The sequence below is a fragment of the Aulostomus chinensis genome, chromosome 18 (assembly GCF_037954235.1).
Source record: "Aulostomus chinensis isolate RoL2024-O1b breed Wild chromosome 18, RoL_Achi_v1.0, whole genome shotgun sequence".
Lineage (NCBI taxonomy): Eukaryota > Metazoa > Chordata > Actinopteri > Syngnathiformes > Aulostomidae > Aulostomus > Aulostomus chinensis.
In genome coordinates this window covers 24,028,110-24,042,152 of record NC_141337.1, presented here as the reverse complement: position 1 = coordinate 24,042,152, position 14,043 = coordinate 24,028,110, and positions in this window count along the sequence as shown.

Genomic DNA, 14,043 nt, shown 5'->3' with positions numbered 1-14,043 from the left:
ATAGTGCAAATCATCTGTAATTATATTTGGTTAGGCACCAAAAAACGATACAGGTAGGAAAACATTTGCTTTTTAAAGTTACTCCTTCCATAAAGAAACAACTTCTGGGTGACGTTCACTCATTGTGCATCCTCTCCAGAGCCTGACGAGAAGGTTAACACCTTTCTCTCTGTGCTAAATTGGTAGCTGAGACCCAGAGACCAGCTGACTGCTAGTTAGCTTAGCACAGTGGCCCTTTATTTATCAAACGAGCGTCCAAACCAGGGCAAATATGAACGGAGAAGTCAGCGTACGACAGGACTCACATGAGATTAAAGAAACATACGTATCACACCAATCCCAGCATAAGACCATACCTTGGGGTTTTGTTCACGAGTGAGGGAAAGATGGATCGTGAGATCGACAGGTGGACTGGTGTGGCGTCTAGGATGCGGACTCGGCATCAGTCCATCATGGTGAAGAGGGAGCTGAGGCGAAAACCAAAGCACTCAATTTACCGGTCCATTTACATTCCAAACCTCAACTATGGTCATGAGCTTTGGGTAAGACCGAAAGGACAAGACTGCAGGTAAAAGCGGACGAAGTGAGTTTCCTCTGGAGGGTGGCTGGGCTCTTCCTTAGAGACAGAGTGAGAAGCTCTATCTGCTTGCTGGATGAAGTAACTGGGGAGAGGGAAGTCTGGGTCACTCTGGATAAGCGGAAGAAAATAGATGGATGGATGGATGGTCCAGTGTTAGTAGTGAGATATATATATACATACACACAAACACACACACACACACATTTTCTTGGGGTTGAGGGTCTATTGGAGCCTATCTCAGCTGACATTGAGCGTGAGGCTCCTCCATATATATATATATATATATATACATACATATATATATACATATATATATATACATACATATATATATACATATATATATATACATACATATATATATTTTATTTATATATATATATATATATGTAGAGAGAGAGAGAGAGAGACAAAGAGCAGAAGAGGGAAGTGAAGTGGTGATAGTTGTGGTGATACCAGCTGACGTCAAGATCAGGAACATCAGGAAGAAGGAACACATGAAAGGTTGAGACGTATCAGGGATTAAAAGAACAGCTAGAACAGATGTGGAAGGCTGACCTGGCCCTGGCCCCAGTGGTAATAGGAGCGCTCGGGGCAGCGACCCCCAAACTGGGAGAGTGGCTCCAGCAGATTCCAGGAACAACACCTGAACCCTCAGTCCAGAATAGCACAGTCCTAGGAACAGCTAAGATACTGCATACAGCCCTCAAGCTCCCAGGTTTCTGGTCGACGACCTGAGCAAGAGGATGACACAAAACCCCGCTGCAAGGGTGAGAGGGACATTTTTTAACGTGCAAAAAATGAACTGGAGTCGCAGTGAATTCCAGCATGGTTCTGAGCTGGCTCTGAGTTACAAAAAAAAACAAACAAACAACAAACTATATTCGGTTTAAATATTCCCACCACATCTTTAGCAGTATAGATTAAGTATAAAATGTAGATGGATACTTCTTTTACTTTTTCACTGATACAGTCATTCATTGAGGCCATTACATGCCTTTTTCCACTGTAAATTGTATCTGATAGAAGACCAAAAGAACTTCGCTGAGCAACACAAAATAAAGCCTTCCTAATGTGCCCGTCACTACAAGATGATTCAAAACATCAATATCTCCAATGCAGATATGTTTATCTCTCATACTCTTATCTCCTGCAAGATTACAGTTGATGTCGGCCATAGTTCGTACCAGCAGCTACTCTTGTAGTCGTCAACATGTGAGTGCTGCATCAAATTACTGCACCAAATCAGGATAGTAGCTCCACTTCTGACCATAAATGACAATATCACCAAATTATGAATCGTTTCTTTGTCGCGGATGGTATCTATATCAATGCTTGCAAAATTATTATGCTTCAGTCTGGTGTGTTAAGCTAGTATTTAGCTGTTCTGTGTGGGTCCTGTGAGAAAATGAGCTTTTGATCATGTTCTGTTCATATGGCACCATTATATCAGGAGTTGATTGTGTATAAGTACATGATGTGATTGTTTGTGTTAAGTTGTGCAGGCTGCTAGTTGCGCCCGAACTGTCAAGGCTGAATGACGAAAACAACAGGACAAGACGACCTGACTGTGCAGGAGGCTGGAGAACTAATCAAGAAGTGTGATATGCATGAGTGTAAAATTACGTATGCAAAAAAGGTGTGGCTTCAAGCATATATTCACTGTTTGTGAATATCTTATTCAGACTCTCTGCTGCACTCTCAAGGTGCATGTAGTGGGGTCTCCAGATATATCTGTGTCTGCTTTGTTGTGTGAAATAAAGTGTTGATTTGTCTAAAGCAGACGACTCCGGTTGATCTCTTCTCATCAACGGACCCGGTGAAGTCGGCGAACTTCAACAGTCCCCAATGCAGCACAGAGGGCAGGAGGGTATTGACGTGGAAATTTTTAATGCTCACTGCTGGTGAATGAGGAAATAGAGACCTCTGCCGGCCGACAAGTTTTTATTTTCTTTGCAAAGAAAAGGACAGATCAACACGCGAGCCGTTAAGGTGAAGAAAAGACCCCGAGTATGGGGAGACATGAACATTTACACTTGAGGAACACCCCCAGGTGAGCTTCACATCCTTTGTCTGCTGCGGGGTCGGCACCTCCAGTCTTCTTCTCACCATTACGTCTGCAGTAGTGTTGATACCGACTCCCCGGATGTGTCTCACACCTGGAGTAAACAGTGGGAATTTACATTTATTGTAAAGACAAAGGGACTTGGTAGCTGGGTGAAACTGTGATTGGCATGAAATGTAATTACAAGGTCTGGGTTTTTGCATTTTTAACACATACACAGAGGCTTGATATATTTAAAAGCATGAGTTGAGGTGTTTCAAGTGTTTGATCACAAGGAAAATGAAATTACAACAATTATAGTTATCCAACTTGTCTTGTCTGGCTCTCAGGAGGATGGACAACTAGTATGTCCCAGAAAGTCGGTGTATTCAAGGTTAAGTGACTTTTATTTTCATGGTTGCAATGATAAGTATGATGATGATGAAGGTTTTTCAGGGACCGTGATTGCAAGTGGGGATCTGGCTCCTAGGCTCTCACAACTTATTTCTTCATAAGGTAAGATGAGATAATCCTTTTTTCATCCCTCAGTGCGGAATTCTCCTCCTTTCCACTTAAATATAGATCAAGGTCATCAAGAGGAGTCATACTAACCCACATCGATGCTCCAACCACATTCACCATTTAACAAGTCAACAACATCCAAACTGGGTCTCTGATTGGCCTGTTTACCACACTGACTACAAACAGCCTGTTGCCAATGGGCTAAAATGTATGAAGAACAAATGAGATTCCTTGGAAATTTCCAGAGAAAAAAGGCTCTTCTGAGAGAAGGGAGGTGGGGTGTGTGTGTGTGTGCGTGCGTGCATGCGTGGGTGTGTGTGTGTGTGTGTGTGTGTGTGTGTGTGTGTGTGCGTGCGTGCATGCGTGGGTGTGTGTGTGTGTGTGTGTGTGTGTGTGTGTGTGTGTGCATGCGTGGGTGTGTGTGTGTGTGTGTGTAAAAAACACATTATTGACCTTGAATTACATCTACATGACTTGAGTCAGCATCATTTTTAAACACCAAGGGCTGCCAACAGGAGTGTATGACCGAGTACCTGGGATGAGAACAAAAATGGGAGGCATGGGATGTTTTTTTTCTTTAGCGTGCACTTCTGGGAAAAAGTGCAAATGTCTAGAATGAAATTAAACTAATTCAGAGGAGGAAAGTTTTTTCCTTGTGCATTTCGAGAATTAAAGATGGAACTTCAAAAAATATGCTTGACATTTCAAAGTTAAAGTCAGGCCTTTGAGACTACAATGCATGTGAATGCGTCTACAAAATGCCCTGCGTAGGTGGAAGAAGAATCGGCTTTAGTAGCAAAGAAATTCTCTCTCTTTTAGTTCATAAACACAGCTTAGTTGTCGGTCACTCCCCTCCCAGTACTCCCTGAATGGACAGGAGTTTTCTTCTCAACATTTTGAATTTATTCTCAAGATACAAAATAATACCAAAAAATCTTCCTCCTCTTATTTAGTCAACTTTGTTCTTGATATTTTGATTTTTTAATGCAACATTTCTGTTCTTTCTTCAGAGTGCACGATTAAAAGAAATCCTCCTAATTAAGATTTGTCAGCTTTTTTTGATCAATATCTTGACTTTTTTCAAGCAGTGCATAATGAAAAAAACACTTCCATGGCCCTCATAGCCCCTAACAATAATGATCCATGCAAGCTTCTGATTTGAGTTTAAAATTCTGAGTCTGCTCTTCTGTTCTAACAGATCTTAAATACCATTTGCAAATAAACAGACAAAAAGAAATAACAGTGACACCCAGCTGAGTCCAGGCAGTCATCTGGAGTCTAGTACTCAGCCATTGGTGCTGATCCATTTCCAGGTGACACTCCAAACATCATCCACATGGCAGCACATGGTGACTCAGAGTTACGAGAAACCTGTGCTGCTCTTGGTGGAACAAGTGACATTAATTATTATGAGAGCCATTAGAAAGCAGGCAATGAGATGCTAATGTACTCTCTTGTCATCCACCTCCAGGAATCACAGGCTCTGGGTCGTTACAATGGTCAATTAGCATTCCCTTCTCCAGATGGTGACTGTTAGCTCAACAACCTGGCAGAGGCCCATGAACCAAAGGGAAACATGATTCCTACTTAAGCTTCCAAGATGGACAAGTGCAAGTTTTATGTTTGTGTGTATGTACCCACCTTTCATGCAGTGCTGAGGACCTTCATGTATAAGTTTAGGTGCTGACTTCTAGAGTCAAAAAACAAGCTAGTAAGTGCTCGAACTGAGACTAAACAGAGTGATACCTGGTACTACTCTTGTCTAAGGAAACGCTGGAATCGATGCCTCTGTACAACCTGTTACTACATGAAGCAGTCTTACTGCTGTAGTTTTATATTTAAAATTGTTGTGCACATTGTATTTTAATTCTTTTGTATTACATTGCATTTTTATATCGTATTTTTGCACACTTGTATTTTCTTTGTAATTGATATGGACCATGTGAGTCTGAAATAAAGCATTCATTCATTCATTTTCTGTGTAAGTGTCCTAAGTTCTAACAATTCACCCCTCGTTCCCCACTTCCTAATCTTAGATAAACACAAACATGTATTTATAATTATATCATCACTCACCTTCCTCCACTCAGAAGAAAGACAACAGGGATCCAAGAAGATTAGATACAACAGTATATGAGCAGAATATCAGGAATATTACTGCCCTGAGCTTCAGGAGGAATGTGCAGTTTCCTCAACATGCTTTAAATGCAGGTGATGTTCATTTCATATTGTCAGATTTGACAGGTACAAGCAGCAACTTGAGTCATCAGAACAACGGCAGTTAGACTCATCTCCTGACCTGCAGCAGTCCAGGTCATCAGAGCTTCAGACAACCCAGTCTCGTGTGCCAAAGGTGCTTCAGAAGGGTTTTTTCTTTCATGCCACCTTCCAAAAGGCTCTGCCACTGGCTCGTACTCAGTGGCTCCATGGTCTCCTTGGTCAGCCCCTCTGTCTAAGGACGCTCACCTGAAGTCATCTGCCTTTCTACCTGGCCTTCAACCATCTGGACTGTCTGTCCCCTACTTTGTCTTTGTACAGCCCCCAAGACATTTAACCCCAGGACACTTTATTCAATACTTGCTTTGACAAACTTTAACGTTATTCATCTCAACAGGGTCAACAAATTTTACCTAATGTGAGACATAATTAAGATACAGGACACGGTTTGTACAGGCTGGAGATGTGGAACAATCTGATTATCACCACTTAACTTATACCCTTTTCACACTGAAAAACACGTGTCAACGCATTAGGGTGCATTCAAGCTTCCAGAAGACCCGGGTCTGAACTCCCGCTGTGAGGCTGCGTGGCTGTGTTTCTCTCTCGTACGTCATCGCGCTGACAACGTCATCATTTCACATAAACATGCGTCGGAACACTGAGAGGTGAACAAACGACAACATGGACGTCACCAAGTCGAATGTTAGCATTGTCGTTGCGTGCATTGCTATGTTGTCTCTTTTGCACAGCATACAAACTCGGCGCAGATTGGAAAATGTCTGAGCGCTAATGCAGCGAAGGAGGCTGGAGTTTTTGGCTCGTCTGGAAGGGAGCTGAAGAAGCTACAGGCGAAGACTGACAGGCAGCACAGTGACAAAATCAGGATGCGACAGGAAGGTCGCCTGAAACCTGAGACAACGCGGGTTGCCTTTTTCACACTGCAGGCGAGCCGAGCTGAGCGGAGCCATTAAACACCCGGGTCGCTTGGCGAGTTGGTCAACTTCCTGGTTTATCACTTCTTTGAAACTTACTTTACATAATATTTTCAGATAACATTGTATCCATTATGCCAGATAACATTGTATCCATTATGCCAGATAACATTGTATCCATTATGCCAGATAACATTGTATCCATTATGCCAGATATGCAGGTTATTTACTTCCACATCGCTTACTCTCGTTCACTAAAATCCACAAGGACTGCCCTCATCGGAAGTTCACAGCCTGGTGTTTTGTCAGTTTCTCAAATGAAGTTCACATTTTTCCCAAGAAATTAATTTCCACCACACATCTCTTGGGAGATGAAAACAAAATCAAGGCACCTGCACCCTGAGACTCCTCTCTGACTGGAGAAATTTTCTCGGTATATACAAGAATCTGGACACAGTGAGGAATCATTGTGTATAAAACGAGAGCTATTTACCCAGTCAAGACTGTTTAAGACATGAAAATATCCTCTATAAACAGATCCTCTCTCTGGAGACATAAAAGCCAAACATCTCAAAGTAGTGCGTCGCTCTGTGAGCACACGTGGTGTTTCCAGCAGCACACACAGCATGAGGCCAAAAGAAACATGCTTAGCCACCCCCAGCACTCACACACACACACACACAAACACACACACCACCACCACCAACCACCAACAGTCTAAATGCTGTATGATCAAGATTTATAGAAAAAACAGCTTACATCCAAGCTTTGAATGAGATGTTTTTTCGTGTCCCATGTTTGTTTTAAATCTTTAGTATTTTTTGTGGGTGCTTTGCACATTAATAAAAAAATTGCCAGAAGTTGTGATCAAAGAGGGACTCCACTGTGATAGAAAGCAGGATTTTAATCTCCAAGAACCATCAGCCACTAGCTGATCGCCACGCCACTGATGAGGGATGAGGTGTCACGAGGAGGATTACAAACCATTTCTACCCGGTGTCTCACTGTTCTCTGAGTCAGTGAAATTAAAAGGTGACAAATGCAGGAAAGACTTAAAATAACTTGGTGTTCTCCCAAACGACAGTTTAAATAACATTAATCAGCTGGCTTCAAGTGAACTGCGAAACATCCCGACTTGCTAGCATCTCCTTCTTGCTCTATTCAAAAAGTAATGCTGTGTACTGTATGACAAAAATCACAATACAGTGATCACAAAAAGATTTGATCACAATATTCACCCAGAAATATGAAATCATTCTTTACACATTGATGCTCAATTGAATGTACTGCTATTTTCAAAACCAGGTATTCAGTTGCAGGTTTTTCAAAGGCACACGGGAGGAGGTTTAGCATTATGAGCAGACTCCAGGGTGCAGGATAACCGAGGTGATTGTCTGTGCAGGGAAGCATTGTTCAGCTGTTTTTATTTTGTTTACTCTGAAATTGTTTTGTTTTTTTTTCCAGATAATAGAAAAAAAACGGATGTTTCCTGCTTTTTTTCAACCTAGTATGCAGTTTGGGGTTGTTTGTGAATAACTTTGTAAAAATAGGTCCAGTCATTGCCTTCATGTGGCACCCCAGGGTCCAAAGATCTAATCTTCACGGGTAGATCAGAACTTTCCTGCCCCCCCCCCCTCCATTGTCCTCCAAATTAGTTTCTTTGAGGATGCAAAACAAATGTCAAAGAGAAAATGTGGAAGGATCAAGATGAAGGAGGCCCAAGAGGGCCAGCATGTATCCTGATACAGATTAACTTGTTAAAATATTTAGATCCATCAGCCCATGCACTTAATCCCCTCGATATGGGTCGTCTGCTGCGTGCGAACAGAAAACAGTTTTCAGGTGGGATTATCACTCTCATACCAAAAATGGATATAAAATGAAGACGGTTTAATCATGGTGGATTAAACTGTTTTCCTTCAGAATTTTTTACAGCCTTTATCCCCATTTTGAAAAAATTAAATACTGCTTTGATATTGTTATTATGACATCTGCCAAGATTTTCAGTGGCATTTGTCTGTCAGCAAAATTATCCAAACACTACGTGGCTGATTTCACCAAACATGGTGGAGGGGTATATAGCATGGGATTTAAAAGAAAATATGGGGCAGATTAGTCATTGTACTCCCTACTGGCAATGGGAACCAACCTTTTGGGGGGGTATTTGTCACTGTAAGTGCAAAATAAAAACAAACTTGACCAGTTTTGTCAGACTAGGCAGTAAGATACTGAGGGAAGCAGCGTGTAGTGTTGTTCACAAGACAGACCAGTGCACCATGTGGCACCCAGGCTCAATGGCGATCCCACACACTCACAATGGCCTGAATATTCACTTCTATACCTATGGCAAAGACGCTGTATGCCCAGGATCATGGAAGGTGGCACCACAACCTTCATCCCAGCATACCAGCATTCATCTGCTCAAAAAGCCTTGACTACAGTGTCTGAACAACTGCACTGCATTTAATGTAAAATTTGATGTTTTTTACTGACTCGGCTTAATTTGTTCATCTAATTGATTGTATTGAGTAATTCTCCACTCAGTGACTTGTCTGTGGCTCCGAGTCTAGTCTCGTGTTTTTATTGAATTTTAGGTTGTTCAGATTTTTTTTTTATTCCAAATTGAAGTACAACGTAGGTAGATGTACCTTTAAAGGTAAATCAAGCAGGGGATGATAGCGCAGAGAGAGATGAGCAATATAAATCCTGTGACGACCAGGATGAGAGAGAGACCAGAGTAAAGCAGCTAGGAGGAAGAGTCCAGCAGAGGCTCCAACGACAAGTGGAAGTGTATCACATTTCCAGTATGTGCTGAACACAGCGGGTCACATGGGGTAGGAGGGGGTTGGGGGTATTGCTTAAAGCTAATGTCGCTAATTTTGCTGCATATTTGTCATCCAGGGGTCCTGCAGCCTACAGGGTGTGGGATGAGAGATTTAATGAGTTACAGGAAACAGGTGGAGTGACTTCTTCTGTCACACTGTGATTCCCATCATGATGATCAGGAAGCTGTGGAGTTCAGCAAAAGTTCACAACTTTGTCACCTTCTGATAAGACTTCAAGCATCTTAAACAGTTCCTGCCTGTTGTCAGTGTCAATTCATAGCTTCACAGTGCAGACCACTGCACCACCGTGCAGCCATGACTTTTCTTTTTACTCTAAATATTTGAGTTAGAGAGCGGCACGGTGGTGCAGTGGTCAGCACTGTCGCCTCACAGCAGGAAGGTTCTGGGCTGGAGCACAGGATCTTTCTGTGTGGAGTCTCCCTGTCCCTGTGCCTGTGTGGGTTCTCTCTGGTACTCCAGCTTCCTCCACAGTCCAAAGACATGCAAGACGAGGTTAATTGAATACTTTATCTTGACCGTAGGTATGAATGTGAGTGTGAATGGTTGTCTGTCTATGTGTTGGCCCAGCGATGGACTAGTGACCTGTCCAGGGTGAACCCCGCCTCTCGCCCGTAGCTGCTGGGATAGGCTCCACCCCCCGCCCCCCCATGACCCTTAACAGGATAAGGAGAAGAAAATGGATGGATGGATTTGAGTTAGATGTCTTTGCATAAAAAAGTCATCAAAGTGTATCATTATATCGCTTTATTGCCCCATGTTCATTTCATTATGATTTATTTCATTTATTTGTAATGTATTACAGTGAATAAATAGCTGTGTCTTATTGGGGAGAGACAAGAGTTTGTTTTGTTATATAACTTTCATGTTGCTTTTGGTTTCAAAGCACAGCCTCAGCATATAAAGGTTTGTGTTCTGGCGGGTGGTCAGACAGGATCATCTGCAGCTGCACCAGCATGACGCTGCTTCTTGATTTATGTCCAAACTAAACAGCTAATCACAAGTAAAAAAAAAAATAAAAAAAACTCTTCATATGTTTATTTTTGAGTGGTCTGTCTCTCACATTATCATTAACATGAGTACCTCTGTAAAACCTCAAGTACATGTCATCAAATTGTCCCCCACGGGGACCAAAAGATGAACTGAACATATTTTGGTGGTGAAAGGTCAAGGTCAAATTCACCTAACCTAACCAGAGTATCTCCAGAAAGCCATCCATCCATGCATCCATCCATCCATCCATTTTCTTCTGCTTAACCTGTTGGGGGGTGGAGCCTATCCCAGCAGCTTTTGGTGCAAGAAGCAGGGTTCACCCTGGACAGGTCTCCAGTCCATCGCAGGGCCAACACATCCAGACAGACAACCATTCACACTCACATTCATACCTACAGACAATTTAGAGTATCAATCAGCCTCGTCCCCTCTTGATGTCTTTGGACTGTGGAGGAAGCTGGAGTACCAGAGAGAACCCAGCAGGAACAGGGAGAACATGGAGACTCACACAGAAAGAACCTTTGCCGGAGCCGGGACTCGAACCCTGAACCTTCTTGCTGTGAGGGGACAGTGCTGACCACTGCACCACCGTGCAGCCTTCACTGGAAAGCCTTGAGCAAATTTCTCAAAATTTGCCACAAACATCCATTTGGGCTCAACAATGACCTGAATTAAATGTAAGTGGTCAAAGGTCACTGTGAAAGGATCCTATCAAGTATTTCTAGTCCATCAAACATTTCCGATCTCTCTCTACAGTGGTCTAATTCAGGTGCACTGAGGAAAACCTTCCCGCAAGCATACTTTTAATCTCTGAAATTCAGAATTTCTACTCTTAGTCATTTTTTCTCATGAAGCAGAGAAAATAAAACTATTTCATCCACAAAGCTTTTCACTGGAACAGAACTGTGATGTCCACTTGGATATGTCCAAGTAAAATATGGAAAAAGCACTTTCAGCCCCATAACTGTTACAGGAATCAGCAGCACAATCTGCAGTGACTTGAAGTCACTGTACTGGCGATGCTCTGTGTTCCAATCCAATGACTTAAATCAATAAAGCTTTACAGAGACCGAGGTCTTGGACCTGCATTTGCAAATAATGTCAAACATGCTGTGGAGCCCATCTAGAGGAACCCATTACCCTCGTCATCGACCAGAGTTCTCACTTTTACATGAGGACAGGTTAATAAGAATTGATTATGAGCAAGCTGATGTCATAAAGGCAGGTTAATTTGTCTCCTAATGAGCAACTGCTCTTCAAGTTATTCGTTCTGCTTCATTCCAAGTGCACTTCAAGCAGCTATAATCAATATTTGTTGGGATAACAAAAGATCACATTAGCACTTGAACACGGTCACTGGTATTGATAAACCCAGTTCCTGCTCTCCGACTGGTTGTCAGCCATGGTTTATTATGTACTGCTAACTAAGACCAGAAGGAGAACTCCCATGTCTCCCATTTGAAGTCTTGACACTGGTTAGTTGTTCATAATTCACTCCGTGACAGGAATACATCTCAGAGATGCACGTGGTTAGCGAACCACCTCGGATCCTCTGGTCCTTCTGGTTTGCTGATTTCAATAATGATGCTGCAAGACACTGAAACAAGCCTCCAAAGGATCTAAGAGGAGCTGAATGTGCTCATTATAATCCCAACGTTGATACAAAAAAATACATGATTTCCGTCAGGCACTTTACAGAGAGAAATAAAAGATATTGACATAATAGAACACATGGTCTTGAAAACAAGCACAACCACACGGAAATCTCCCATAAAAAATAGCTCTGAAAAGGCAGGTTTTTACTTGGATATTGTAAAATCACTACTGTTCCTGGTTTGTTGGGGAAGAAGGTTCCACAGGGACGGGGCAGCTATGGAGAAGGCTCTGTTCCCACAGGTACAGGTGTTTGTTTCTTTGATGGTGAGAGGAGTTTGCATCGGATGAGCAAAGGTAGCGGAGGGAGTGTTCTGATGGAGTAAGTTAGAAAAGGGGGCGGGTCTTGGTTGTGGAGGACTTTATGGGTGATGAGAAGGACTTAGCATAATTTAAAAAAAAAATTTATTCAGCTTTTAATGCGGTTAAAAGTTTTTAGATTAATTTTACTATTAAATTCTATATTCTTCTATTCAATCATCATTAATGCCATATTTAACATGTTTGTTGCATTCATCAGGTGACTGGAAATAAGATCCCTGTGCTGCTGGATGCGTAAAATGACTGCTCTCCCGTGGAAACAGCCCGTATTTCTGGGAACATGTGACTTTAAAATGATGTAATTGAGAATCCCCTTTAATACAATCTAAATCATGGGTAAGCAGCCTGTAATTATTGTTTAGGAGTGTTATTGTTGTCGTTGTTGTTGGACAGAATCCAGCACATAAACAAGCTGACACTTTTCGAAGCATCTTGTTGGATCATAACAACAAGTGCGTCATCACATCAGACTCAAACATGGCTGCCTGCTCTCTTTGCAGGAAAAGGGGTTTTTAATCGTTGAAACTGCATAACTTGTCAACAAAAAAAAATTGGGTCCTCCCCAAGGTGGGGGTCCCCAGGATGGCAACCAAGGACCACTGTTTTTTTCCACGAGTCAGTTGCCCTACACTTTCCCTTTCTCACCCTCTCCCTTTGACACACTTACATAGGCGAGGCTGTTATTTTTTTGTAGTGTCTGTGTCTTTTCACATCTTTTGTGAGGCTTGAGTACTCCCCAGGGAGATATTCAGCTGAAATTGACTTGAGCTCAATGGGATCATTTAAATGCACAAAATCTCCCATTGCTAAACCAATGCTAATGTGGTATTTCAAAGTCTTTCTTAGACTTTGAATAATAATGTCATTACTTTCATAGTAAATCCCTTGCTGACACAGTTTTAAGCTTGAAACTTTTTCTTATTTTGTCCCCTGTAGAATTCTGTCACAAAATAATTTCAGTTTCTTGAAGTACAATAAAATCTGATTTAATGTGATGAGGTGAAATAATCATTCTCGTCACACCGTTCTCACCGTCTACAGGAAACTAATCATTCTTTTGTTCTGTGTATATTGAGCCTTCAGACAGAATGTCTCCATCATGTTGTTTAGTGAAGAACAGTTCTGCCTGGCATAGTTTACGTAATCTGTAACAGCTTTATGAGCTCCAGGAAATACGGAACAATAGAACGTGTAAAACAACAAAACTGCTGATATATACCAAAATATTTATGTATAATCAATATGCAATGTAATTCCATGTTAAAGATAAGATACTATATAGAGTGTGGCTGCATGCTGCTCTTATAAACTGTATTGGACTGATGAAATAACTGTGAATATTCACAGTGACACCTAGTGGTGTAACTGGTAACATGCAAGAATGAATAGCATAATTTAATGCAATACTATAGTACCTGCCTGCAATCCAATCGAGAGGATGCCGATAATCCAGGTGAAAGCTGTTTGAGGTACCAGTCCGTCAAACACCCTTGCTCAGCTCACCGTTTATGGTGGGGACGATGCTGACAGGATAAATGAACATAGGGTCAATAGAAAATTAAGACGCAAATTATACCAGATGAAGCTCTTAAGTGTAAGTCAACTGATGTTTTGGGGTAGTTTTGCGGCAGTTCGGCACCAGTAAAGCATTAGCTTAAAGCTAAAACTACTTGGCTGGCTCTTTCTGCATTCTGCGGTCATTTAGAATACAGGATGAAAAAAAATTGTGAGCTTGAAAATTATTTGTGTGTACTTAAAATTAAAAAAAAAAAAAAAAAAAGGCTACCTCCTGAACACCCCAAGCACACAATCCTAGTCTTCAATCCAAAAGCGGCCGGATGGAGTCGCCCACGTGGCAAACCCCGTACTCCATGGATGGACGTCATAACTGGGGGCCTGCAACAACTGGGCCTGTCAATGGCAGAAGCTGAGCCA